The sequence below is a fragment of the Ranitomeya variabilis genome, chromosome 1 (genome assembly GCF_051348905.1).
Source record: "Ranitomeya variabilis isolate aRanVar5 chromosome 1, aRanVar5.hap1, whole genome shotgun sequence".
Lineage (NCBI taxonomy): Eukaryota > Metazoa > Chordata > Amphibia > Anura > Dendrobatidae > Ranitomeya > Ranitomeya variabilis.
In genome coordinates this window covers 121,106,366-121,134,340 of record NC_135232.1, presented here as the reverse complement: position 1 = coordinate 121,134,340, position 27,975 = coordinate 121,106,366, and positions in this window count along the sequence as shown.

Genomic DNA, 27,975 nt, shown 5'->3' with positions numbered 1-27,975 from the left:
TCTCTGAGTAGAAGCATTTGTCAGGTGTGTTCACTTTTTGCAAATCTGACTGGGCTATTTAGTCTTGCTTCACCCTTTAGTCAGTGCCAGTTGTCCATTGTTCCTGGAGGATTCACATCTCTGCCTGATCTCTCCTGCTTTGCAGTTCTTTTCAACAAAGATAAGTTTTGGCCTTGATTTTTTGCTGTCCACATGCTGTGGCCTTATTGTTCAGTTCTTTTCCATGTTTTTTTGTCTTGTCCAGCTTGGTCTGTATAAGGATTTGTTTAGCCAAGCTGGTATCTCTGGAGATGCACATATACCCTCCATATCTTTAGTTAGCTGTGGAGTTTTTGTATTTTCTGTGGTGGATATTTTCTAGTGTTTTAATACTGACCGCATAGTACTCTGTCCTATCCTTTCTATTTAGCTAGAAGTGGCCTCCTTTGCTAAATTCTGATTTCAGTCTGTGTATGTTTTTTCCCTCTCCTCTCACAGTCAATATTTGTGGGGGGCTGCCTATCCTTTGGGAATTTTCTCTGAGGCAAGATAGTTTTCCCTTTTCTATCTTTAGGGGTAATTAGTCCTCCGGCTGTGTCGAGATGTCCAGGGAGCGCTAGGTACATTCCACGGCTACTTCTAGTTGCGGTGTTAGGTTCAGGGTCTGCGGTCAGTACAGGTACCACCTTCTCCAGAGTACGTCTCATGCTGCTCTTCGGCCACCAGATCATAACAGGGATCGCCGTGCTAAAGCCCAATACCTGTATTGTAGTGACACAGGTCACTTCATTCACATCTGTCCAGTAAGGCCGGAAAACTCCAGCATCTAGGTTCGGTAGGAGAGGCCTTCCTAGATGGAAAACAATCCTCTCAACCCCTGACTTTTACTGTGGCCATGACAACCGGTGAATCACAGTTTGTTGAGACAGCATATGTGGATTCCCGGGCAGCTTGAAACTTTATTCTCCAGGCTGTAGTGGATCGCTTCAAAAATCCAGTCCATTCACTTCAAAACCCTCTGGCTATAACTTATGTTGATGAGAGAACTCTTTGGGAGGTGGTTCGTCTGGTTACTGAGCCACTAGTGGTCCATATTGGGATGCTTCACACAGAGAAGATAGTCTTCTATGTTCTTCCTCACATGTCTCACTTCTTTCTCTTAGGTTTGCCATGGCTACGACAAAACGAACCTGTGTTAGACTGGGCAACTGGAGAGGTGCTCCGCTGGGGAATTCCTATCATGGGAGATGTCTGGTTCTAGTATGTCCAGCTAAGGTCCCGCCTTCTCCAGCATCACTGCCCGGTTTGCCGTCTGCATATTGGTCCTTTGCAGATGTTTTTGACAAGAAGGAAGCAGAGACTTTGCCGTCCCACAGGCCATATGACTGTCCTACTGACTTAGTTCCAGGTTCTACACCCCCTAGAGGTCGAATTTACCCTCTGCCCCCAGCCGAGACTCAAGCCATGTCAGACTACATCTGGGAGAATTTGGTCCATGGGTTCACTCAGAAGTCCTCCTATCCTGCTGGGGCTGGGTTCTTCTTTGTTAAGAAGAAGGATGGATCACTCCAACCCTGTATTGACTATCGAGGTCTCAACCAGATCACGGTGAAGAATAGATACCCTATTCCTTTAATTCCTGAGTTGTTTGACGTGTTAAGAGGTGCCAGAATCTTCACCAAATTAGATCTGAGGGGTGCCTACAATCTGATCTGCATTCGCTGGAGAGACAAATGGAAGATGGCTTTCAACACCAGGGATGGACATTATGAATACCGAGTGATGCCCTTTGGTCTCAGTAATGCACCAGCAATTTTCCAAGAGTTCGTCAATGATATCTTCCGGGACCTGCTTTATACCTGAATTGTGGTGTACCTGGATGATATTCTGGTATTTTACCTGGATCTGGCCTCCCACAGATGAGCAGTTCGGCAAGTTCTTCAGCGTCTTAGGGAGAATCGACTCTACGCCAAGTATGAGAAATGCATTTTTGAACAGTCCTCTCTTCCTTTCTTGGGTTACATTGTCTCAGATACCAGACTCAGGATGGATCCTGAGAAGGACTCTTCCATCTTTAAATGGCCGCTGCCTGTGGGAGTCAAAGCAATCCAAAGATTCCTTGGCTTTGCTAATTACTATCGGCAAATCTATTCCGCACTCCTCTCTGACTGCTCCCATATCTGCTATGACCCGAAAGAGAGCCAATCTAACTGGTCCTCTGAGGCTGAAGAGGCCTTCCACTCTCTCAAATGGTTCTTCTCCATTGTACCCATTCTGTATCATCCGGATCTGAATAAACAGTTCTTCCTTGAGGTGGACGCATCCTTATTAGAGGCTGTGCTTACTCAGAAGTTCTCCTCAGGTCACCATGTGTCCTGCGGCTTCTTCTCCAAGGCCTTCTCCTCTCCAGAATGTAACTAATTCTTCGAGGACTGGGAGTTGCTTGCCATTAAGATGGCTTTGGAAGAGTGGCGATACCTGCTGGAGGGTGCAGTTTATCTAGTAGTTATCTACACGGACCATGAGAACCTGGCATATTTCCAGTCCACTCAGAGACTTAATCCTCGCCAAGCCAGATGGTCTTTGCTTTTTGCCCACTTTAACTTTCTTTTGCATTTCAGATCTGATGACAAGAATGTCAGAGCTAATGCCCTCTCTCAGTCATTTCTGTCTGGCGACCAAGAGGAGGATCCTCAACTTATCATTGAACCCTCTAAGATGGTTACGGTCGTCCCTGTCTGCATGTCGAGAATTCCTCCAGGAAAAGACCCTTGTGGGTGAATCTGAGAAGGAGGAGGTTTTGTCTTGGGGTCACTCGTCCAAGGTGGCTGGTCATGTGGGACAAAGGAAGACATTACAATTGATCTCTCGTCATTACTGGTGGCCATCCATGAGGAAGGAGATCTATGCTTATGTAGCTGCCTGTTCGACTTGTGCCCACAATGAAGTTCCTAGATGACTTCCTTTCAGTTCTCTCCTGCCTTTACCTGTACCATCCGCTCCTTGGCAGCACATAGCAATGGACTTCATTACGCATTTGCCACTTTCCAAGGGTTGCACCGTCATCTGGGTAGTCGTGGATTGCTTCTCCAAAATGGAGCATTTTACTCCATTCTCTGCCCTCCCGTCTGCTCCTGAATTGGCTGAAAGCTTCATTAAGCATATTTTCTGCCTGCATGCATTTCCTCACCACATCGTATCCGATCGAGGTTCGCAGTTTACTTCCAGATTCTGGAGAGCACTCTGTCAACATCTGGATATCGTCTTGACCTATCACCCTCAGTCCAATGGACAAGTGGAGCCAGTCCTGGGAAACTACCTGCAACACTTCGTCAATGCCCACCATAATGATTGGGTGAAATTACTTCCCTGGGTTGAGTTCTCGTACAACAATCACATTGGCGAAGCCTTGGGAGAGTCTCCATTCTACATTTTGCTTGGTCAGCAACCTGAGGTTCCCCTCCCAGTGACAGTTCCTTCTGATGTCCCTGCGGCATATGTACTTTCCAAGGATTTTGTAAAGTTGTGGGAGCACACCAGAGTTATGTTAGGAGCATCCCTGGCTCCTATGAAGAGACATGCAGACCAAAGGAGTCTGGATCCTCCTTGCTTCTGTCCCGGAGACAAGGCATGGCTTTCATCCAGGTATGTCCAGCTGAAGATCCCTTCTTACAAGTTGGGTCCTTGTTTTATCGGGCCTTTCAAAGTGTTGAAGAGAATCAACGAGGTCTCCTAGAAATTGAAGCTGTCTCCTTCTCTGCGGATTCCAAATTCCTTTTTTTTTTATTATTATTATTATTATTTATTTATATAGCACCATTGAATCCATGGTGCTGTACATGAGAAGGGGTTACATACAGGTTACAGATATCACTTACAGTAGACAAACTTAGAATGACAGACTGATACAGAGGGGTGAGGACCCTGCCCTTGCAGGCTTACATTCTACAGGATTATGGGGAAGGAGACAGTAGGTTGAAGCCAGTCATCCTGAGTAGCTTCTTCAAGGATCCCTGTACCACGCCCATGCCAACTGCCTCAGATGATGTTTTTGAAGTGGAGAACATCTTGGCCATGAAGAGGATGAGAGGCAAGATTCACTTTCCGATTCTTCTCCAGAACTTCCTTGATGGCTTGAAGAGGAGGTGGCGTTATGGAGGGGGGTACTGTTAGCACCACACCTAATCCCTGCTCTGACAGGCAGGGTCGGCGGTGTGTCTCTTCATGCTGCAGACAATTCTTTCCTTCCCCATGCTCATCATGCTTCCAGCTGTTCCTCTAGCCATGACCTTGGGTCTCGCACGTGTGCGCTCCCAAACTCTTAAAGGGCCAGCATGTGCATTTGCTATTTCCTCTCCAACCAATGGCTATGAAACACTATGTATATATTGCTTCTTCCCCACTGGGGAGGTGCCTGAGCAACCTTCCTGTTTCAATCTATGTTGTGTAAGGTTGCATACTGTTGTACTCCAAGTGCAAGTCCTGCCTGTTGTACTCCAAGTACAAATCCTGCCTGTTGTACTCCAAGTACAAAGCCTGCCTGTTGTACTCCAAGTACATATCCTGCCTGCTATATTCTAAATGCAAATCCTGCTTGCTGCACTCTGAAGCAAATCCTGTCTGCTGCACTCTGACATAAACTCTGTCTGCTGTACTCTGATACGAACTTGGTCAGCTGCACTATGATGCAAGCTCTGACTGCTGCTCCATCCAGTCTGTCCTTTGGGTCCATCTGCTGCGTGACCATTGGTCTGTCCTGGAGTGGCACCTGGCGGTCATCGGGAGCCAAGTGTAACCTCACCATCTGAGGCTCTAGTGAATAGTCAGGTGATCTCCTAGTCACGCCGCCCCTTCAGGCTCTCTGTGATCCGGGGCACAGTGGTTCCACAAACCACGATTGTGACAAGAATCCTCTTCTATGTTGGTGGAAAAACCTTCTCTCCTCCAGACGCAGAGAATGCCCCTTGTGACCATCACCTTCCTTGGTATAAACAGATCCTCAGAGAGATATTTGTATTATCCCCTTATATAGTTATACATGGTTATTAGATCGCCCCTCAGTCGTCTTTTTTCTAGACTAGATAATCCTAATTTTGCCAATCTCTCTGGGTATTGTAGTTCCCTCATCCCTTTTATTAATTTTGTTGCCCTCCTTTGTACTCGCTCTAGTTTCATTATATCCTTCCTGAGCACCAGTGCCCAAAACTGTACACAGTACTCCATGTGTGATCTAGCAAGGGATTTGTACAGAGGCAGAATAATGCTCTCATCATGTGTATCCAGACCTCTTTTAATGCACCCCATGATCCTGTTTGCCTTGGCATCCTCTGCCTGGCACTGGCTGCTCCAGGTAAGTTTATCATTAACTAGGATTCCCAAGTCTTTCTCCATGTCAGATGTACCCAGTGGTTTCCCATTCAGTGTGTAATGGTGATATTGATTCCTTCTTCCTATGTGTATAACTTTACATTTATTATTGTTAAACCGCAACTGCCACTTCTTGGCCTTAGTTTCCAACTTATCCAGATCCATCTGTAGCAGAATACTATCTTCTCTTGTATTGACTGCTTTACATAGTTTTTTATTATCTGCAAATATATATATTTTACTGTATAAACCTTCTAGCAGAACGTTAATAAATATGTTGAAAACAATGGGTTCCAACACCTACCCCTGTGGTACCCCACTGGTCACAGTGGCCCAGATAGAGAATATACCATTTATAACCACCCTCTGCTTTCTATCACTAAGCCAGTTACTTATCCATTTACACACATTTTCCCCCAGACCCAGCATTCTCATTTTGTGTACCAACCTCTTGTGTGGCACGGTATCAAACACTTTGGAAAAATCAAGATATACCACATCCAATGACTCACCTTGGTCCAGCCTATAGCTTACCTCTTCATAAAAACTGATTAGATTGGTTTGACAGGAGCGATTCCTCATAAACCCATGCTGATATGGAGTTAAGCAGTTATTCTCATTGAGAAAATCCAGAATAACATCCCTCAGAAACCCTTCAAATATTTTACCAACAATAAAGGTTAGAGGGACTTACTGGCCTATAATTTCCAGGTTCACTTTTAGAGCCCATTTTGAATATTGGTACCACATTTGCTATGCTCCAGTCCTGTGGAGCAGACCCCGTATCTATAGATTACCTAAATATAAGAAATGATGGTTTGTCTATTGCATTACTTAGTCCTCTTAGTAGTTGTGGGTGTATGCCATCCGGACCCGGAGATTTATCTATTTTAATCTTATTTAGCCGGTTTAGCACCTCTTCTTGGGTTAGATTGGTGACCCTTAATATAGGGTTTTCTTTGTCTCTCGGCATTTCACCTATCATTTTATTTTCCACCGTGAATATCATGGAGAAGAAGGTGTTTAATATATTAGCTTTTTCCTCATCATCAATAACCATTCTTTCCTCACAATTTTTTAAGTGGCCTAAACTTTCACTTTTGATTCTTTTACTATCAATATAGTTGAAGAACAGATTGGGATTAGTTTTACTCTCCTTAGCAATGTGCTTCTCTGTTTCCTTTTTGGCAGCTTTAATTAGTTTTTTAGATAAAGTATTTTTCTCCCTATAATTTTTTAGAGCTGGGGGCAACAAGCGGTCGCCAGTAGAGTTGAGCGACTTTCATTTTTTTAAGATCGAGTCGGGTTTTGTGAAACCCGATTTTGTCCAGAGTCGAGTCGAGTGCAGTCGGCCGATTATCGCTAAAAGACGGGGATCGACCGAAACACGAAACCCAATGCAAGTCAATGGGGAAGCATAGTCGGCAGTGAGTGGAGGCCAGGAAAACACCTACAGTGCCCATTTTAATGCCAAAAACATCCATTCTTGTTTCTGAAGCTTGTCAATCTTAATTAACTTTATAATAATAGTTGGGCATAGGGAATTGGGGGTCATTTGGCAAAAGTTGTGGGGGGAGTAGGGCCGGCTCAAGTTTTTCGTGGGCCCAGGAAATGCGGACTACGTCACGGCGGTGTTGCAGGGAAAGGTAAGTATTTCAACGTTGCAAGTGCTGTGATCCTGAGCAAGCAGGGGGGGCCCACTCGTTCGCATTGGCACTGGCACAGGGCCCCTCAAAGTACAGCGATGTGTGTTTGCATGGCGGGGGCGCCTCCCACCAGCAGCGACACTTTTGCGTACTCTGAGGGGCCCTGTGCCAGTGACGTCGCCAACGAGTATGCCCCCCCACCTGATGAAGGAACCTGCACTTTCATCTGCACCTTCCTCTCTGTCCCTGTGTAAGGTGGTATAACATGCGGGAAGGGGAACCTTACTTTCAGCAGGGTCAGATTCTGGCTGTGTAGAGTATAAGGGGAATGTAGTGGTCTAGGTCAATGTACCAGCAGACTCATCTAGCAGTGGCTGGGCAATGGGCAGGATGAGGAGGAAACAGATATAGGGCCAAAGAATAAAGTAGGCTAAATGCAGTTCAAAATTGGTAACAGGACTAAACAGGCGGCATTGCTTTGTTCAGTGGAGTAGCAAACCCAAGAGCAGCAGACACTGTTTCAAGGGCCTAACCACACTAGTAGGCCAAATGCAGTTTAATATCTGATAGTATAGGGCGAAAGCCAGAATGTGGAAGCTCAGCTTTGTTCAGTTGAGGACAACACCAGGCAGGGGCAGACAGACACCTTTAGTAGGCCGGAACAGCCAATTTTTTAAAAAAACAGCAGTTAGTAAGAGGCAGAAGGTAGAAGCTCAGCTTTATTCAGTTGAGGACAACACCAGGCAGGGGCAGACAGACACCTTTAGTAGGCCGGAACAGCCAATTGCATTTTTAAAAATGGTAATTTGGAACTGAAGGTTGAAGCTCAGCTTTATTCAGTTGAGGACAACACCAGGCAGGGGCAGACAGACACCTTTAGTAGGCCGGAACAGCCAATGGCATTTTTAAAAATGGTAATTTGGAACAGAAGGTAGAAGCTCAGCTTTATTCAGTTGAGGACAACACCAGGCAGGGGCAGACATTCACCTTTAGTAGGCCGGAACAGCCAATTGCATTTTTAAAAATGGTAATTTGGAACAGAAGGTAGAAGCTCAGCTTTATTCAGTTGAGGACAACACCAGGCAGGGGCAGACATTCACCTTTAGTAGGCCGGAACAGCCAATTGCATTTTTAAAAATGGTAATTTGGAACTGAAGGTTGAAGCTCAGCTTTATTCAGTTGAGGACAACACCAGGCAGGGGCAGACATTCACCTTTAGTAGGCCGGAACAGCCAATTTTTTAAAAAAACAGCAGTTAGTAAGAGGCAGAAGGTAGAAGCTCAGCTTTATTCAGTTGAGGACAACACCAGGCAGGGGCAGACAGACACCTTTAGTAGGCCGGAACAGCCAATTGCATTTTTAAAAATGGTAATTTGGAACTGAAGGTTGAAGCTCAGCTTTATTCAGTTGAGGACAACACCAGGCAGGGGCAGACAGACACCTTTAGTAGGCCGGAACAGCCAATTTTTTAAAAAAACAGCAGTTAGTAAGAGGCAGAAGGTAGAAGCTCAGCTTTATTCAGTTGAGGACAACACCAGGCAGGGGCAGACATTCACCTTTAGTAGGCCGGAACAGCCAATTTTTAAAAAAAAACAGCAGTTAGTAAGAGGCAGAAGGTAGAAGCTCAGCTTTATTCAGTTGAGGACAACACCAGGCAGGGGCAGACAGACACCTTTAGTAGGCCGGAACAGCCAATTGCATTTTTAAAAATGGTAATTTGGAACTGAAGGTTGAAGCTCAGCTTTATTCAGTTGAGGACAACACCAGGCAGGGGCAGACATTCACCTTTAGTAGGCCGGAACAGCCAATTTTTAAAAAAAACAGCAGTTAGTAAGAGGCAGAAGGTAGAAGCTCAGCTTTATTCAGTTGAGGACAACACCAGGCAGGGGCAGACATTCACCTTTAGTAGGCCGGAACAGCCAATTTTTAAAAAAAACAGCAGTTAGTAAGAGGCAGAAGGTAGAAGCTCAGCTTTATTCAGTTGAGGACAACACCAGGCAGGGGCAGACAGACACCTTTAGTAGGCCGGAACAGCCAATTTTTTAAAAAAACATTAGTTAGTAAGAGGCAGAAGGTAGAAGCTCAGCTTTATTCAGTTGAGGACAACACCAGGCAGGGGCAGACATTCACCTTTAGTAGGCCGGAACAGCCAATTTTTTAAAAAAACAGCAGTTAGTAAGAGGCAGAAGGTAGAAGCTCAGCTTTATTCAGTTGAGGACAACACCAGGCAGGGGCAGACAGACACCTTTAGTAGGCCGGAACAGCCAATTGCATTTTTAAAAATGGTAATTTGGAACTGAAGGTTGAAGCTCAGCTTTATTCAGTTGAGGACAACACCAGGCAGGGGCAGACATTCACCTTTAGTAGGCCGGAACAGCCAATTTTTTAAAAAAACAGCAGTTAGTAAGAGGCAGAAGGTAGAAGCTCAGCTTTATTCAGTTGAGGACAACACCAGGCAGGGGCAGACAGACACTTTTAGTAGGCCGGAACAGCCAATTGCATTTTTAAAAATGGTAATTTGGAACTGAAGGTTGAAGCTCAGCTTTATTCAGTTGAGGACAACACCAGGCAGGGGCAGACAGACACCTTTAGTAGGCCGGAACAGCCAATGGCATTTTTAAAAATGGTAATTTGGAACAGAAGGTAGAAGCTCAGCTTTATTCAGTTGAGGACAACACCAGGCAGGGGCAGACATTCACCTTTAGTAGGCCGGAACAGCCAATTGCATTTTTAAAAATGGTAATTTGGAACAGAAGGTAGAAGCTCAGCTTTATTCAGTTGAGGACAACACCAGGCAGGGGCAGACATTCACCTTTAGTAGGCCGGAACAGCCAATTTTTTAAAAAAACAGCAGTTAGTAAGAGGCAGAAGGTAGAAGCTCAGCTTTATTCAGTTGAGGACAACACCAGGCAGGGGCAGACAGACACCTTTAGTAGGCCGGAACAGCCAATTGCATTTTTAAAAATGGTAATTTGGAACTGAAGGTTGAAGCTCAGCTTTATTCAGTTGAGGACAACACCAGGCAGGGGCAGACATTCACCTTTAGTAGGCCGGAACAGCCAATTTTTAAAAAAAACAGCAGTTAGTAAGAGGCAGAAGGTAGAAGCTCAGCTTTATTCAGTTGAGGACAACACCAGGCAGGGGCAGACAGACACCTTTAGTAGGCCGGAACAGCCAATTGCATTTTTAAAAATGGTAATTTGGAACTGAAGGTTGAAGCTCAGCTTTATTCAGTTGAGGACAACACCAGGCAGGGGCAGACAGACACCTTTAGTAGGCCGGAACAGCCAATGGCATTTTTAAAAATGGTAATTTGGAACAGAAGGTAGAAGCTCAGCTTTATTCAGTTGAGGACAACACCAGGCAGGGGCAGACATTCACCTTTAGTAGGCCGGAACAGCCAATTGCATTTTTAAAAATGGTAATTTGGAACAGAAGGTAGAAGCTCAGCTTTATTCAGTTGAGGACAACACCAGGCAGGGGCAGACATTCACCTTTAGTAGGCCGGAACAGCCAATTGCATTTTTAAAAATGGTAATTTGGAACTGAAGGTTGAAGCTCAGCTTTATTCAGTTGAGGACAACACCAGGCAGGGGCAGACAGACACCTTTAGTAGGCCGGAACAGCCAATTGCATTTTTAAAAATGGTAATTTGGAACTGAAGGTTGAAGCTCAGCTTTATTCAGTTGAGGACAACACCAGGCAGGGGCAGACAGACACCTTTAGTAGGCCGGAACAGCCAATTTTTTTAAAAAACAGCAGTTAGTAAGAGGCAGAAGGTAGAAGCTCAGCTTTATTCAGTTGCAGCTTCTTGGCAATAATATAAAGAAGACGCGACAGGACAACACTCGGTGGATGCCATATCTGTGTTTTCAATGGAAAAAAACCTTTCAGTTAACTACTTGCAGGAGCAAGTTTTTGTAGCTGGTGGACAATTTTTTTTAAAAAAAGCAGTTAATAAGAGGCAGAAGGTAGAAGCTCAGCTTTATTCAGTTGCAGCTTCTTGGCAATAATATAAAGAAGACGCGACAGGACAACACTCGGTGGATGCCATATCTGTGTTTTCAATGGAAAAAAACCTTTCAGTTAACTACTTGCAGGAGCAAGTTTTTGTAGCTGGTGGACAATTTTTTTAAAAAAAAGCAGTTAATAAGAGGCAGAAGGTAGAAGCTCAGCTTTATTCAGTTGCAGCTTCTTGGCAATAATATAAAGAAGACGCGACAGGACAACACTCGGTGGATGCCATATCTGTGTTTTCAATGGAAAAAAACCTTTCAGTTAACTACTTGCAGGAGCAAGTTTTTGTAGCTGGTGGACAATTTTTTTTTAAAAAAGCAGTTAATAAGAGGCAGAAGATAGAAGCTCAGCTTTATTCAGTTGCAGCTTCTTGGCAATAATATAAAGAAGACGCGACAGGACAACACTCGGTGGATGCCATATCTGTGTTTTCAATGGAAAAAAACCTTTCAGTTAACTACTTGCAGGAGCAAGTTTTTGTAGCTGGTGGACAATTTTTTTTAAAAAAAGCAGTTAATAAGAGGCAGAAGGTAGAAGCTCAGCTTTATTCAGTTGCAGCTTCTTGGCAATAATATAAAGAAGACGCGACAGGACAACACTCGGTGGATGCCATATCTGTGTTTTCAATGGAAAAAAACCTTTCAGTTAACTACTTGCAGGAGCAAGTTTTTGTAGCTGGTGGACAATTTTTTTAAAAAAAAGCAGTTAATAAGAGGCAGAAGGTAGAAGCTCAGCTTTATTCAGTTGCAGCTTCTTGGCAATAATATAAAGAAGACGCGACAGGACAACACTCGGTGGATGCCATATCTGTGTTTTCAATGGAAAAAAACCTTTCAGTTAACTACTTGCAGGAGCAAGTTTTTGTAGCTGGTGGCCAATTTTTGTACTGTACCAGTTTTTTGTTGTATGTGTTTTTGTTTTTAATGTTAAAATGTCTGCATTTGATATCTCTCCAGTATTTTCTTTTTTATAAGCAAAATACTGCAGTTTTACATCGGTTACATGGATACACAGGCAGCTTGGTGGTGAGTGGAGGAGTATTTAAAGTAGGGACCGCAGACAGGCTATCAAAGGCCTAAAATAACAAACAATAGGCTCATGGCAGCTTTACAGCGGTTACATGGATACACGGGCAGGCAGCTTGGTGGTGAGTGGAGGAGTATTTAAAGTAGGGACCGCAGAAAGGCTATCAAAGGCCTAAAATAACAAACAATAGGCTCATGGCAGTTTTACAGCGGTTACATGGATACACGGGCAGGCAGCTGGTGATGAGTGGAGGAGTATTTAAAGTAGGGACCGCAGACAGGCTATCAAAGGCCTAAAATAACAAACAATAGGCTCATGGCTGTTTTACATCGGTTATATGGATACACAGGCAGCTTGGTGGTGAGTGGAGGAGTATTTAAAGTAGGGACCGCAGACAGGCTATCAAAGGACTAAAATAACAAACAATAGGCTCATGGCAGTTTTACATCGGTTACATGGATACACAGGCAGCTTGGTGGTCAGTGGAGGAGTATTTAAAGTAGGGACCGCAGACAGGCTATCAAAGGCCTAAAATAACAAACAATAGGCTCATGGCAGCTTTACAGCGGTTACATGGATACACAGGCAGCTTGGTGGTGAGTGGAGGAGTAGTGCAAGGAGTGTCTGTCCCAGTACTCCCAAAATATAAATAGATGTTAATGTCTCGCAAAACAACCAAAACAAAAAAAAAGGTGGCATACTTAGGTACAGGGGTGGGCTCATCTACTGAGTTTCTGACATAGTAATTTGGCAGTAACTATTTAATGGTGCCAATATAGGACACAGACACAGACTACTTTAAGTTGCATCATAGATGTCTACAAATTTGTATTGTCAGTGCCAGACATTGAATGATGTCAGCGAATAGACTAAAGATTGGTGGAGCTGTGCGACATAATTTTGCACGTGGTAGAGCACATTTTGAGCTGGGGTAGGGGGGAACTCTCTTGAGGCCGGCGGGACCGCCCCAGGGCCCCTCATGTTACAACGGTGTGTCTGACGTTGGGTGCGCACCACCACCGCCAGAGACACTACATTGTACTATGAGGGACCCAGTAGCAATGCCGTCAACCAAAAGCGAGCACACCCACCTCTTCAGACAAACAGCAGTCTCACGGGTGCTTGCGCCAAGTCGCGATACCACGGCCCCGTGTGGGGAGTTTTGCCATTTAGGGAGGTGTAAACATGTCGTATGCTGTACAATCAGCTGCAGCAAATTAGACATTAGAAAAGTAATTCACAGGCAAGAGCTTTTCATAGGAAAGCTAGGTGTCGGCCGGGCAAGGTGGGGCAAAAGATTTCGAAATCCAGTTGTGGTTCATTTTAATGAATGTTAGATCGTCAACATTTTGGGTAGCCAGACGAGTCCTTTTTTCGGTTAATATTGAACCTGCAGCACTGAATACTCTTTCTGATAGGACACTTGCTGCCGGGCAAGCAAGCTCCTGCAATGCATATTCTGCCAATTCTGGCCAGGTGTCTAATTTGGAGGCCCAGTAATCAAATGGGAATGACGGTTGAGGGAGAACATCGATAAGGGATGAAAAATAGTTAGTAACCATACTGGACAAATGTTGTCTCCTGTCACTTTCAATTGATGCAGCAGTACCTGTCCTGTCTGCGGTCATAGCAAAATCACTCCACAACCTGGTCAGAAAACCCCTCTGTCCAACGCCACTTCTGATGTGTGCATAATCCGCCATGTGGGCCAAAGTTCCAGTTGTCAAATCTCCGGTTGTGATTGGTTGAGGGGCAGTTGCAGGCAAATCTACGTCACTTGTGTCCCTCAAAAAACCAGAACCCGGCCGTGACACGCAACCAATTTCCTGTGCCCCCGGGAAAGGTTCGGCATTAAAAATATACTCATCCCCATCATCCTCCTCGTCCTCCACCTCCTCTTCGCCCGCTACCTCGTCCTGTACACTGCCCTGACCAGACAATGGCTGACTGTCATCAAGGCTTTCCTCTTCCTCTGGTGCAGACACCTGCTCCTTTATGTGCGTCAAACTTTGCATCAGCAGACGCATTAGGGGGATGCTCATGCTTATTACGGCGTTGTCTGCACTAACCAGCCGTGTGCATTCCTCAAAACACTGAAGGACTTGACACATGTCTTGTATCTTAGACCACTGCACACCTGACAACTCCATGTCTGCCATCCTACTGCCTGCCCGTGTATCCTCCCACAAATAAATAACAGCACGCCTCTGTTCGCACAGTCTCTGAAGCATGTGCAGTGTTGAGTTCCACCTTGTTGCAACGTCTATGATTAGGCGATGCTGGGGAAGGTTCAAAGACCGCTGATAGGTCTGCATACGGCTGGCGTGTACAGGCGAACGTCGGATATGTGAGCAAAGTGCACGCACTTTGAGGAGCAGGTCGGAGAACCCAGGATAAGTTTTCAATAAGCACTGCACCACCAGGTTTAAGGTGTGAGCCAGGCAAGGAATGTGTTTCAGTTGGGAAAGGGAGATGGCAGCCATGAAATTCCTTCCGTTATCACTCACTACCTTGCCTGCCTCAAGATCTACTGTGCCCAGCCACGACTGCGTTTCTTGTTGCAAGAACTCGGATAGAACTTCTGCGGTGTGTCTGTTGTCGCCCAAACACTTCATAGCCAATACAGCCTGCTGACGCTTGGCAGTAGCTGGCCCATAATGGGACAACTGGTGTGCAACAGTGTCATCTGCCGATGGAGTGGTTGGCAGACTGCGTTCTGTGGAAGAGCTGTAGCTTCTGCAGGAGGACGAGGAGGAGGAGGAGGAGGGGGTGCGAACGCCTACAGCCAACTGTTTCCTAGACCGTGGGCTAGGCACAACTGTCCCTAAATTGATGTCGCCTGTGGACCCTGCATCCACCACATTCACCCAGTGTGCCGTGATGGACACATAACGTCCCTGGCCATGCCTACTGGTCCATGCATCTGTAGTCAGGTGCACCTTTGTACTCACAGATTGCCTGAGTGCATGGACGATGCGCTGTTTAACATGCTGGTGCAGGGCTGGGATGGCTTTTCTGGAAAAAAAGTGTCGACTGGGTAGCTCGTATCGTGGTTCAGCGTACTCCATCAGGGCTTTGAAAGCTTCGCTTTCAACTAACCGGTAGGGCATCATCTCTAACGAGATTAGTCTAGCTATGTGGGCGTTAAAACCCTGTGTACGCGGATGCGAGGATAAGTACTTCCTTTTTCTAACCAGAGTCTCATGTAGGGTGAGCTGGACTGGAGAGCTGGAGATCGTGGAACTTTCGGGTGTGCCGGTGTACATGGCAGACTGAGAGACGGTTGGAGACGGTATTGTTTCCGCCGGTGCCCTAGATGCAATATTTCCTCCTACAAAACTGGTGGTTCCCTGACCCTGACTGCTTTTGGCTGGCAAAGAAACCTGCACAGATACTGCCGGTGGTGCGGAAAATGGTGGCCTTACAGTGACGGAAGGGATGTTGCGTTGCTGACTAGCTTCATTGGCCGAGGGTGCTACAACCTTAAGGGACGTTTGGTAGTTAGTCCAGGCTTGAAAATGCATGGTGGTTAAGTGTCTATGCATGCAACTAGTATTTAGACTTTTCAGATTCTGACCTCTGCTTAAGCTAGTTGAACATTTTTGACAGATGACTTTGCGCTGATCAGTTGGATGTTGTTTAAAAAAATGCCAGACTGCACTCTTCCTAGACTCGGATCCCTTTTCAGGGATTGCAGACTGAGCTTTAACCGGATGGCCACGCTGTCCTCCAACAGGTTTTGGCTTTGACACGCGTTTTGGGCCAGATACGGGCCCGGCAGATGGAACCTGTTGCGATGTTGATGCCTGCTGCGGCCCCTCCTCCACCTCCGCTTCTGAACTACTGCCGCCTGCACCCTGTTCCCCCAATGGCTGCCAATCGGGGTCAATAACTGGGTCATCTATTACCTCCTCTTCGAGCTCGTGTGCAACTTCGTCTGTGTCACTGTGTCGGTCGGTGGTATAGCGTTCGTGGCGGGGCAACATAGTCTCATCAGGGTCTGATTGTGGATCTGTACCCTGAGAGGGCAATGTGGTGGTCTGAGTCAAAGGAGCAGCATAGTACTCTGGCTGTGGCTGTGCATCAGTGCACTCCATGTCAGAATCTACTTGTAATGGGCATGGCCTGTTAAATGTTTCACTTTCTAAGCCAGGGACGGTATGTGTAAAGAGCTCCATGGAGTGACCCGTTGTGTCGCCTGCTGCATCCTTCTCTCTTGTTGTAGTTTTTGCTGAGGAGGACAAGGAAGCGACTTGTCCCTGACCGTGAACATCCACAAGCGACGCGCTGCTTTTACATTTACCAGTTTCGGAAGAGGAGGCAAAAGAGCTAGAGGCTGAGTCTGCAATGTAAGCCAAAACTTGCTGTTGCTGCTCCGCCTTTAAAAGCGGTTTTCCTACTCCCAGAAAAGAGAGCGTTCGAGGCCTTGTGTAGCCTGACGACGAAACTGGCTCCACAGCTCCAGACTTAGGTGGAATATTTTTATCCCCACGACCACCTGATGCTCCACTACCACTACCATGATTACCAGCTGACAATGAACGCCCACGACGACCTCTTGCACCAGACTTCCTCATTGTTTTAAAATCTTAACCAAAGTAACTTTATTTGTTGCTGTCAAACAACTTACACGGTGAGCTATAACTTCAGTATGATTTCAATATCCCTTAACAGGTTGGTGAGACCACAAGGAAAATCAGGCACAATGTTACACACTCTGTTTTCTGTGGCACAAAATCACAGAGATGACACACAAGCAGGACTGTCACTCAAGCACTAATGTCAATATTAATCTCCCACCTAATTTATTTTTTTTTTTTTCTCAGGGAGACTTTAGAAACCAAATAATATTAAAAAAACCAAAAAAATAAATAGGCTTTCTATGGCCCACTGAATGAGAGAGAGAGGTGGCACACCCAGGAGTCAAGACTGGCACACAAGCTGAAAGGGCAATATTACTCTCCCACTGTTTTTTTATGTATTTTTTGTTTTTTAAGGGAGACTTTAGAAACCAAATAATATTAAAAAACCAAAAAAATAAATAGCCTTTCTATGGCCCACTGAATGAGAGAGAGAGGTGGCACACCCAGGAGTCAAGACTGGCACACAAGCTGAAAGGGCAATATTACTCTCCCACTGTTTTTTTATGTTTTTTTTTTTTTTCAGGGAGACTTTAGAAACCAAATAATATTAAAAAAACCAAAAAAATAAATAGCCTTTCTATGGCCCACTGAATGAGAGAGAGAGGTGGCACACCCAGGAGTCAAGACTGGCACACAAGCTGAAAGGGCAATATTACTCTCCCACTGTTTTTTTATGTATTTTTTGTTTTTTAAGGGAGACTTTAGAAACCCAATAATATTTAAAAAAAAAAATAAATAGGCTTTCTATGGCCCACTGAATGAGAGAGGTGGCACACCCAGGAGTCAAGACTGGCACACAAGCTGAAAGGGCAATATTACTCTCCCACTGTTTTTTTATGTATTTTTTGTTTTTTAAGGGAGACTTTAGAAACCCAATAATATTTAAAAAAAAAAATAAATAGGCTTTCTATGGCCCACTGAATGAGAGAGGTGGCACACCCAGGAGTCAAGACTGGCACACAAGCTTAAAGGGCAATATTACTCTCCCACTGTTTTTTTATGTTTTTTTTTTTTTCAGGGAGACTTTAGAAACCAAATAATATTAAAAAAACCAAAAAAATAAATAGGCTTTCTATGGCCCACTGAATGAGAGAGAGAGGTGGCACACCCAGGAGTCAAGACTGGCACACAAGCTGAAAGGGCAATATTACTCTCCCACTGTTTTTTTTTTTTTTTTTTTTTTCCAGGGAGACTTTAGAAACCAAATAATAAGAAAAAAAATAAATAAATAAATAGGCTTTCTATAGCCCACTGAATGAGAGATAGCACACACAGCAGTGGCACACAAGCCCTGACTGAGGCCAATATTTTTCTCCCACTGATTGATGTAGTGTTTTTGTGTTGAGGTAGATTTTAGAACACAAATCAAGGAAAAAAAAAAAAATGCTTTCTATGGCCCACTGAATGAGAGAGAGAGGTGGCACACCCAGGAGTCAAGACTGGCACACAAGCTGAAAGGGCAATATTACTCTCCCACTGTTTTTTTATGTATTTTTTGTTTTTTAAGGGAGACTTTAGAAACCCAATAATATTTAAAAAAAAAAATAAATAGGCTTTCTATGGCCCACTGAATGAGAGAGAGAGATGTGGCACACCCAGGAGTCAAGACTGGCACACAAGCTGAAAGGGCAATATTACTCTCCCACTGTTTTTTTATGTATTTTTTGTTTTTTAAGGGAGACTTTAGAAACCAAATAATATTAAAAAAACCAAAAAAATAAATAGCCTTTCTATGGCCCACTGAATGAGAGAGAGAGGTGGCACACCCAGGAGTCAAGACTGGCACACAAGCTGAAAGGGCAATATTACTCTCCCACTGTTTTTTTATGTTTTTTTTTTTTCAGGGAGACTTTAGAAACCAAATAATATTAAAAAAACCAAAAAAATAAATAGCCTTTCTATGGCCCACTGAATGAGAGAGAGAGGTGGCACACCCAGGAGTCAAGACTGGCACACAAGCTGAAAGGGCAATATTACTCTCCCACTGTTTTTTTATGTATTTTTTGTTTTTTAAGGGAGACTTTAGAAACCAAATAATATTAAAAAAAACAAAAAAATAAATAGCCTTTCTATGGCCCACAATTAGAGAGAGAGAGGTGGCACACCCAGGAGTCAAGACTGGCGCACAAGCTGAAAGGGTAATATTACTCTCCCACTGTTTTCTTAAGTTTTTTTTCTTTTATTTTCAGGGAGACTTTAGAAACCAAATAATATTAAAAAAACCAAAAAAATAAATAGCCTTTTTATGGCCCACTGAATGAGAGAGAGGTGGCACACCCAGGAGTCAAGACTGGCACACAAGCTGAAAGGGCAATATTACTCTCCCACTGTTTTTTTATTTTTATTTTTTTTTCAGGGAGACTTTAGAAACCAAATAATAAGAAAAAAAAATAAATAAATAAATAGGCTTTCTATAGCCCACTGAATGAGAGATAGCACACACAGCAGTGGCACACAAGCCCTGACTGAGGCCAATATTTTTCTACCACTGATTGATGTAGTGTTTTTGTGTTGAGGTAGAATTTAGAACACAAATCACGGAAAAAATAAATAGGCTTTCTATGGCCCACTCAGTGAGAGATGGCACACACAGGGATGGCACTGTAGCAGAAATGCCAATCTTAATCTCCCACAAAAAAACAAAAAACAAACAAACAGGGACTGTCCTACAATTACTATCTCCCTGCAGTAATCTAAGCCAGGTATGGCAGGCAGCAATAGGAGTGGACTGATGCACAAATTAAATAAAAAGTGTGGACAAACAAAAAAGATAGCTGTGCAGAAAGGAACAAGAGGATATGTGCTTTGAAAAAAGCAGTTGGTTTCCACAGTGGCGTACACACAGCAATACAGCTATCACGGAGCCTTCTAGGGCAGCCCAATGAGCTACAGCGCTGAGGAAAAAAAAAAAAAAAATAGCTTCCACTGTTCCTGCACACCGAAGGTGGTGTTGGACAGTGGAAATCGCTACAGCACAAGCGGTTTGGTGGTTAGTGGACCCTGCCTAACGCTCTCCCTGCTTCTGACGAAGCGGCAGCAACCTCTCCCTAAGCTCAGATCAGCAGCAGTGAGATGGCGGTCGGCGGGAACGCCCCTTTATAGCCCCTGTGACGCCGCAGACAGCAAGCCAATCACTGCAATGCCCTTCTCTAAGATGGTGGGGACCAGGACCTATGTCATCACGCTGCCCACACTCTGCGTTCACCTTCATTGGCTGAGAAATGGCGCTTTTCGCGTCATTGAAACGCGACTTTGGCGCGAAAGTCGTGTACCGCATGGCCGACAAGCACAGGGGTCGGATCGGGTTTCATGAGACGCCGACTTAGCCAAAAGTCGGCGACTTTTGAAAATGATCGACCCGTTTCGCTCAACCCTAGTCGCCAGTTTTGCCCGTTGAGCCCCTAATCTATTAATCTGCAAAGCCGAAGTGTGAAGTTCTGCACAAGTCTCTACTCAGCGTGTGCTCCGCTGCACACCCCCGATAGCTGGGTACACACCCTACGATACTGTTCCTGGTGTTCGTTCCTCAGTGCACCTGCGCTGCACTGCTTCAATCGGCGCCTGATTCTCTGCGTGCTCAGTGCTACTCGGGAGCCCTCGCTGAACCCCTCCCGGGTCTCTGCTCCACCCTTCACCTCACTTCGCAAAGCGCATTCAGCTTCTGCATTCTCCTTTCTCCAGCGGGAACTCTCTGGCTTTTCCCGTGCTACACTCTCTCTCATCCCCCTGCTTACCACACCTGTTGTGAAATTGGATTCTGGGCTCCCCCGGTGGCCACTTGTGGAATTGTACTTGTGTGCATCATCCCCTCTGTTCACCTGCTCCTATCAGGATGTGGGAGTCGCTATATAACCTTGCTCCTCTGTCAGTTTCATGCCGGTGAACAATGTAATCAGAAGCCTTTCTGTGCATGTTCCTGCTACTAGACAACTCCCAGCTAAGTTGGACTTTTGTCCTTGTGTGTTTTTGCATTTTGTTCCTGTTCACAGCTGCTGTTTCGTTACTGTGTCTGGAAAGCTCTTGTGAGCGGAAATTGCCACTCTGGTGTTATGAGTTAATGCTAGAGTCTTAAAGTAATTTCTGGATGGTGTTTTGATAGGGTTTTCTGCTGACCATGAAAGTGCCCTTTCTGTCTTCTTGCTATCTAGTAAGCGGACCTCGATTTTTGCTAAACCTATTTTCATACTACGTTTGTCATTTCATCTAAAATCACCGCCAATATATGTGGGGGCCTCTGTCTGCCTTTTGGGAAAATTTCTCTAGAGGTGAGCCAGGACTGTCTTTTCCTCTGCTAGGATTAGGTAGTTCTCCGGCTGGCGCTGGGCATCTAGGGATAAAAAAACGTAGGCATGCTACCCGGCCACTTCTAGTTGTGCGGCAGGTTTAGTTCATGGTCAGTATAGTTTCCATCTTCCAAGAGCTAGTTCTCATATATGCTGGGCTATGTTCTCTCGCCATTGAGAATCATGACAGTTTGACCGGCCAAAAAAAAGGGTTAAATTACTGGCTGAGAAAGGAGAGAAAAAAGAAGTCTGCTACAATTTTTTTTTTTTTCCTCTAGTTCTGAGTGTGCTCTTAATTGAATCACTTGCTAGTCTGCCTATACTGCAGCCTTCCTCTCTTTCTCTCCTTCTAATCCTTGAATGGCTCTGTGTTCACCTGTTTCAAATGGATCTTCAGAGTGTAGCTACAGGTTTGAATAATCTCGCCACAAAGGTACAAAATTTGCAAGATTTTGTTGTTCATGCACCTATGTCTGAGCCTAGAATTCCTTTGCCTGAATTCTTCTCGGGGAATAGATCTCACTTTCAAAATTTTAAAAATAATTGCAAATTGTTTTTGTCCCTGAAGTCTCGCTCTGCCGGAGACCCTGCACAGCAGGTCAGGATTGTAATTTCCTTGCTCCGGGGCGACCCTCAAGACTGGGCTTTTGCATTGGCACCAGGGGATCCTGCGTTGCTCAATGTGGATGCGTTTTTTCTGGCCTTGGGGTTGCTTTATGAGGAACCTCATTTAGAGCTTCAGGCGGAAAAGGCCTTGATGTCCTTGTCTCAGGGGCAAGATGAAGCTGAAATATACTGCCAAAAATTCCGCAAATGGTCTGTGCTTACTCAGTGGAATGAGTGCGCCCTGGCGGCGATTTTCAGAGAAGGTCTCTCTGATGCCATTAAGGATGTTATGGTGGGGTTCCCTGTGCCTGCGAGTCTGAATGAGTCCATGACGATGGCTATTCAGATCGATAGGCGTCTGCGGGAGCGCAAACCTGTGCACCATTTGGCGGTGTCTACTGAGAAAACGCCAGAAAATATGCAATGTGATAGAATTCTGTCCAGAAGCGAGCGGCAGAATTTTAGACGAAAAAATGGGTTGTGCTTCTATTGTGGTGATTCAACTCATGTTATATCAGCATGCTTTAAGCGTACTAAGAAGCCTGACAAGTCTGTTTCAATTAGCACTTTACAGTCTAAGTTTATTCTATCTGTGACCCTGATTTGTTCTTTGTCATCTATTACCGCGGACGCCTATGTCGACTCTGGCGCTGCTTTGAGTCTTATGGATTGGTCCTTTGCCAAACGCTGTGGGTATGATTTGGAGCCATTGGAGGCTCCGATACCTCTGAAAGGGATTGACTCCACCCCATTGGCTAGTAATAAACCACAATACTGGACACAAGTGACTATGCGTGTTAATCCGGATCACCAGGAGGTTATTCGCTTTCTGGTGCTGTATAATCTACATGATGTTTTGGTGCTGGGATTGCCATGGCTGCAATCTCATAACCCAGTCCTTGACTGGAGAGCTATGTCTGTGTTAAGCTGGGGATGTAAAGGAACTCATGGGGACGTACCTTTGGTTTCCATTTCATCATCTATTCCCTCTGAGATTCCTGAATTCTTGTCTGACTTTCGTGACGTTTTTGAAGAACCCAAGGTTGGTTCACTACCTCCGCACCGGGAGTGCGATTGTGCCATAGACTTGATCCCGGGTAGTAAATACCCTAAGGGTCGTTTATTTAATCTGTCTGTGCCTGAACACGCGGCTATGCGAGAATATATAAAGGAGTCCTTGGAAAAGGGACATATTCGTCCTTCGTCATCTCCCTTAGGAGCCGGTTTTTTCTTTGTGTCTAAGAAAGACGGCTCTTTGAGGCCGTGTATTGATTATCGACTTTTGAATAAAATCACGGTTAAATATCAATATCCGTTACCACTGCTTACTGATTTGTTTGCTCGTATAAAGGGGGCCAAGTGGTTCTCTAAGATTGATCTCCGTGGGGCGTATAATTTGGTGCGAATCAAGCAGGGGGATGAGTGGAAAACCGCATTTAATACGCCCGAGGGCCATTTTGAGTATTTGGTGATGCCTTTTGGTCTTTCAAATGCCCCTTCAGTCTTCCAGTCCTTTATGCATGACATTTTCCGCGATTATTTGGACAAATTTATGATTGTGTATCTGGATGATATTCTGATTTTTTCGGATGACTGGGACTCTCATGTCCAGCAGGTCAGGAGGGTTTTTCAGGTTTTGCGGTCTAATTCCTTGTGTGTGAAGGGTTCTAAGTGTGTTTTTGGGGTTCAAAAGATTTCCTTCTTGGGATACATTTTTTCCCCCTCTTCCATCGAGATGGATCCTGTCAAGGTTCAGGCTATTGGTGATTGGACGCAACCCTCTTCTCTTAAGAGTCTTCAGAAATTTTTGGGCTTTGCTAACTTTTATCGTCGATTTATTGCTGGTTTTTCTGATGTTGTAAAACCATTGACTGATTTGACTAAGAAGGGTGCTGATGTTGCTGATTGGTCCCCTGATGCTGTGGAGGCCTTTCGGGAGCTCAAGCGCCGCTTTTCTTCCGCCCCAGTGTTGCGTCAGCCTGATGTTGCTCTTCCTTTTCAGGTTGAGGTCGACGCTTCTGAAATCGGAGCTGGGGCGGTGTTGTCGCAGAGAAGTTCCGACTGCTCCGTGATGAGACCTTGTGCTTTTTTTTCCCGTAAATTTTCGCCCGCCGAGCGGAATTATGATATTGGGAATCGGGAGCTTTTGGCCATGAAGTGGGCTTTTGAGGAGTGGCGTCACTGGCTTGAGGGGGCCAGACATCAGGTGGTGGTATTGACTGACCACAAAAATTTAATTTACCTTGAGTCTGCCAGGCGCCTGAATCCTAGACAGGCGCGCTGGTCGTTGTTTTTCTCTCGGTTTAATTTTGTGGTGTCTTACCTACCGGGTTCTAAGAATGTTAAGGCGGATGCCCTTTCTAGGAGTTTTGAGCCTGACTCCCCTGGTAATTCTGAGCCCACAGGTATCCTTAAAGATGGAGTGATATTGTCTGCCGTTTCTCCAGACCTGCGGCGGGCCTTGCAGGAGTTTCAGGCGGATAGACCTGATCGTTGCCCACCTGGTAGACTGTTTGTTCCTGATGATTGGACCAGTAGAGTCATCTCTGAGGTTCATTCTTCTGCGTTGGCAGGTCATCCTGGAATCTTTGGTACCAGGGATTTGGTGGCAAGGTCCTTCTGGTGGCCTTCCCTGTCACGAGATGTGCGAGGCTTTGTGCAGTCTTGTGACGTTTGTGCTCGGGCCAAGCCTTGTTGTTCTCGGGCTAGTGGATTGTTGTTACCCTTGCCTATCCCGAAGAGGCCTTGGACGCACATCTCGATGGATTTTATTTTGGATCTGCCTGTTTCTCATAAGATGTCTGTCATCTGGGTGGTGTGTGACCGTTTCTCTAAGATGGTCCATCTGGTTCCCTTGCCTAAGTTGCCTTCTTCTTCCGAGTTGGTTCCTCTGTTTTTTAAAAATGTTGTTCGTTTGCATGGTATTCCGGAGAATATCGTTTCTGACAGAGGGACCCAATTCGTGTCTAGATTTTGGCGGGCATTCTGTGCTAGGATGGGCATAGATTTGTCTTTTTCGTCTGCTTTCCATCCTCAGACTAATGGCCAGACCGAGCGGACTAATCAGACCTTGGAGACATATTTGAGGTGTTTTGTGTCTGCGGATCAGGATGATTGGGTTGCTTTTTTGCCTTTGGCGGAGTTCGCCCTCAATAATCGGGCCAGCTCTGCCACCTTGGTGTCCCCGTTTTTCTGTAATTCGGGGTTTCATCCTCGATTTTCCTCCGGTCAAGTGGAATCTTCGGATTGTCCTGGAGTGGATGCTGTGGTGGAGAGGTTGCATCAGATTTGGGGGCAGGTGGTGGACAATTTGAAGTTGTCCCAGGAGAAGACTCAGCTTTTTGCCAACCGCCGTCGTCGTGTTGGTCCTCGGCTTTGTGTTGGGGACTTGGTGTGGTTGTCTTCTCGTTTTGTCCCTATGAGGGTTTCTTCTCCTAAGTTTAAGCCTCGGTTCATCGGCCCGTACAAGATATTGGAGATTCTTAACCCTGTGTCCTTCCGTTTGGACCTCCCTGCATCCTTTTCGATTCATAATGTTTTTCATCGGTCATTGTTGCGCAGGTATGAGGTACCGGCTGTGCCTTCCGTTGAGCCTCCTGCTCCGGTGTTGGTTGAGGGTGAGTTGGAGTACGTTGTGGAAAAGATCTTGGACTCTCGTGTTTCCAGACGGAAACTCCAGTATCTGGTCAAATGGAAGGGATACGGTCAGGAGGATAATTCTTGGGTCACTGCCTCTGATGTTCATGCCTCCGATCTTGTCCGTGCCTTTCATAGGGCTCATCCTGATCGCCCTGGTGGTTCTGGTGAGGGTTCGGTGCCCCCTCCTTGAGGGGGGGGTACTGTTGTGAAATTGGATTCTGGGCTCCCCCGGTGGCCACTTGTGGAATTGTACTTGTGTGCATCATCCCCTCTGTTCACCTGCTCCTATCAGGATGTGGGAGTCGCTATATAACCTTGCTCCTCTGTCAGTTTCATGCCGGTCAACAATGTAATCAGAAGCCTTTCTGTGCATGTTCCTGCTACTAGACAACTCCCAGCTAAGTTGGACTTTTGTCCTTGTGTGTTTTTGCATTTTGTTCCTGTTCACAGCTGCTGTTTCGTTACTGTGTCTGGAAAGCTCTTGTGAGCGGAAATTGCCACTCTGGTGTTATGAGTTAATGCTAGAGTCTTAAAGTAATTTCTGGATGGTGTTTTGATAGGGTTTTCTGCTGACCATGAAAGTGCCCTTTCTGTCTTCTTGCTATCTAGTAAGCAGACCTCGATTTTTGCTAAACCTATTTTCATACTACGTTTGTCATTTCATCTAAAATCACCGCCAATATATGTGGGGGCCTCTGTCTGCCTTTTGGGAAAATTTCTCTAGAGGTGAGCCAGGACTGTCTTTTCCTCTGCTAGGATTAGGTAGTTCTCCGGCTGGCGCTGGGCATCTAGGGATAAAAAAACGTAGGCATGCTACCCGGCCACTTCTAGTTGTGCGGCAGGTTTAGTTCATGGTCAGTATAGTTTCCATCTTCCAAGAGCTAGTTCTCATATATGCTGGGCTATGTTCTCTCGCCATTGAGAATCATGACACACACCCCCTTCTCCCCAGGTCATGGGTCCTGTCCGGCTCCCATTTCCTTCCCCCTGCAACACTGGACGCAGCCTCTGTGGTATTGCACAGGTACCTACAGCCCGATCTTCCTACTTACACGACCACATATTAAGTAGAAGTTGCCAACATTGTTGTCTGGTCCATTTTTGTTTTGTTTTGTGTAAAATGATTTCCAATTTCTCTGTTTTTCTCTGCTAGTTTTTTTTTGTTGTTTCAATAAACACACAGGAAATAAACATGTGTAACACAAAACTTGTGTAATTGCATTAATTTTCTGGGAGAAATACTTCATTTTCTGGAACAATTTCAAGGATGCCAAAACGTTTGGCCATGACTGTAGTACAATAAACTAAGGAAGATAATATATACAGCAGACCCAAAGTTACTCTATATTCATGAGTCCGGTGCACCACCATGTTTCCTTGCACAGGGGTCATGCTGCAAATATATCAAACTCATAACTTTGTGTGCCATGATTAAGGCACTTCACTGAAACGCATCGGTTTCTATATATGCCATCCTCTTAGGTGGCCAGTTTTTATATTTCTTATGTTGAGACATTAAAAAGCGATTTTTTTATTCCAACCGGTTCATCAATTTATATTGTGGATATTTACCACTGGAGGACCTCATTCATCTTTAAAAATCCAGCTTAGAGCAAAAAGGATGCAGCATGGAAAACTCAGTCCCGGTAAGTAAAAATTCACATTTAATAGGTGCAGGTAAAAAAAAATCCATTTGAGTAATACTGAATACAGTAATGAAGCAGACCTACACATTTCAGCATATAGCCTTTATCATGGTCTGATAACTTATTGGGCTCAGTTTTACTCAAACTGCACCTAATAATAGGAAGTTTTACTTAACCATAAATGAGTTTGCCACATTTTATCTCTCATTTATCTATCCCTTTTTTCACTATTGAGTTATTGTTGGAGTTACTCTGACCTGGTCCTTGTGAGGCTTCCTGCATTTCTTGATCCTGAATATCCAGATTGATGAGCTTACCCACCGGATTTCTTATTAGATACAATAACCCAGTAGAACTTTTATCTTAATTTACTCCCCTTTAAAAAGGGTGGCATTTACTAAAGACACATCATTTGTTTTATCTTCTCAGAAGTTGTCGAGACCACAGATCCTTACTGTTTATTGGCATGATCCCTATTCAAATCTATTGGGGCTTTAGTCAAAAAGTATCTTCTTACAACTCATATAGAAGAACCGAAAAACAGAAGGAAGTATGAAGCAATACATTAAAAATATACATTTTTATTAGACAATCAATTTAAGATTACTTTAAAAAAAAAAAAAAAAATTAACATAGGACTAGAAAAAGGAGAAAAATAGCAAAGCACCCGCATGCAATAGGTTGGACAAGGTCTAAATATTCAAGATGATATACCGTAATACAATATTTTACAAGTAATGGCACACATATAACCCTGGGTTCAAGGAGAAGTAAGTATAGACAAAATAATATTAATTAATAAAACTTCCAAGTGAAAAAAATAGAAAGAACCAGGGGGAGATGGTGAGTATAAGGATAAATAGCAGGTAAGTGCAATGTCTATAAAGCCCACAAAGCGTTATATTGACCATGCATAGTGATCAAACAGGATTGTACTGAAAATAAAAGCATAAAGTACACACAATACTAAGGTCCATTATAAGTTCAATGGAAGAGAGCTGATTAGACAAAAGGTATAGTGGATGAGTATACTCATCTTAACAACCTGGGTGCTGAGGGCTGGAATTTCCAATGCGCGTTTCGTGTTAGCTTCTTCAGGGGAAATATAGTTTAGCACTGAAGG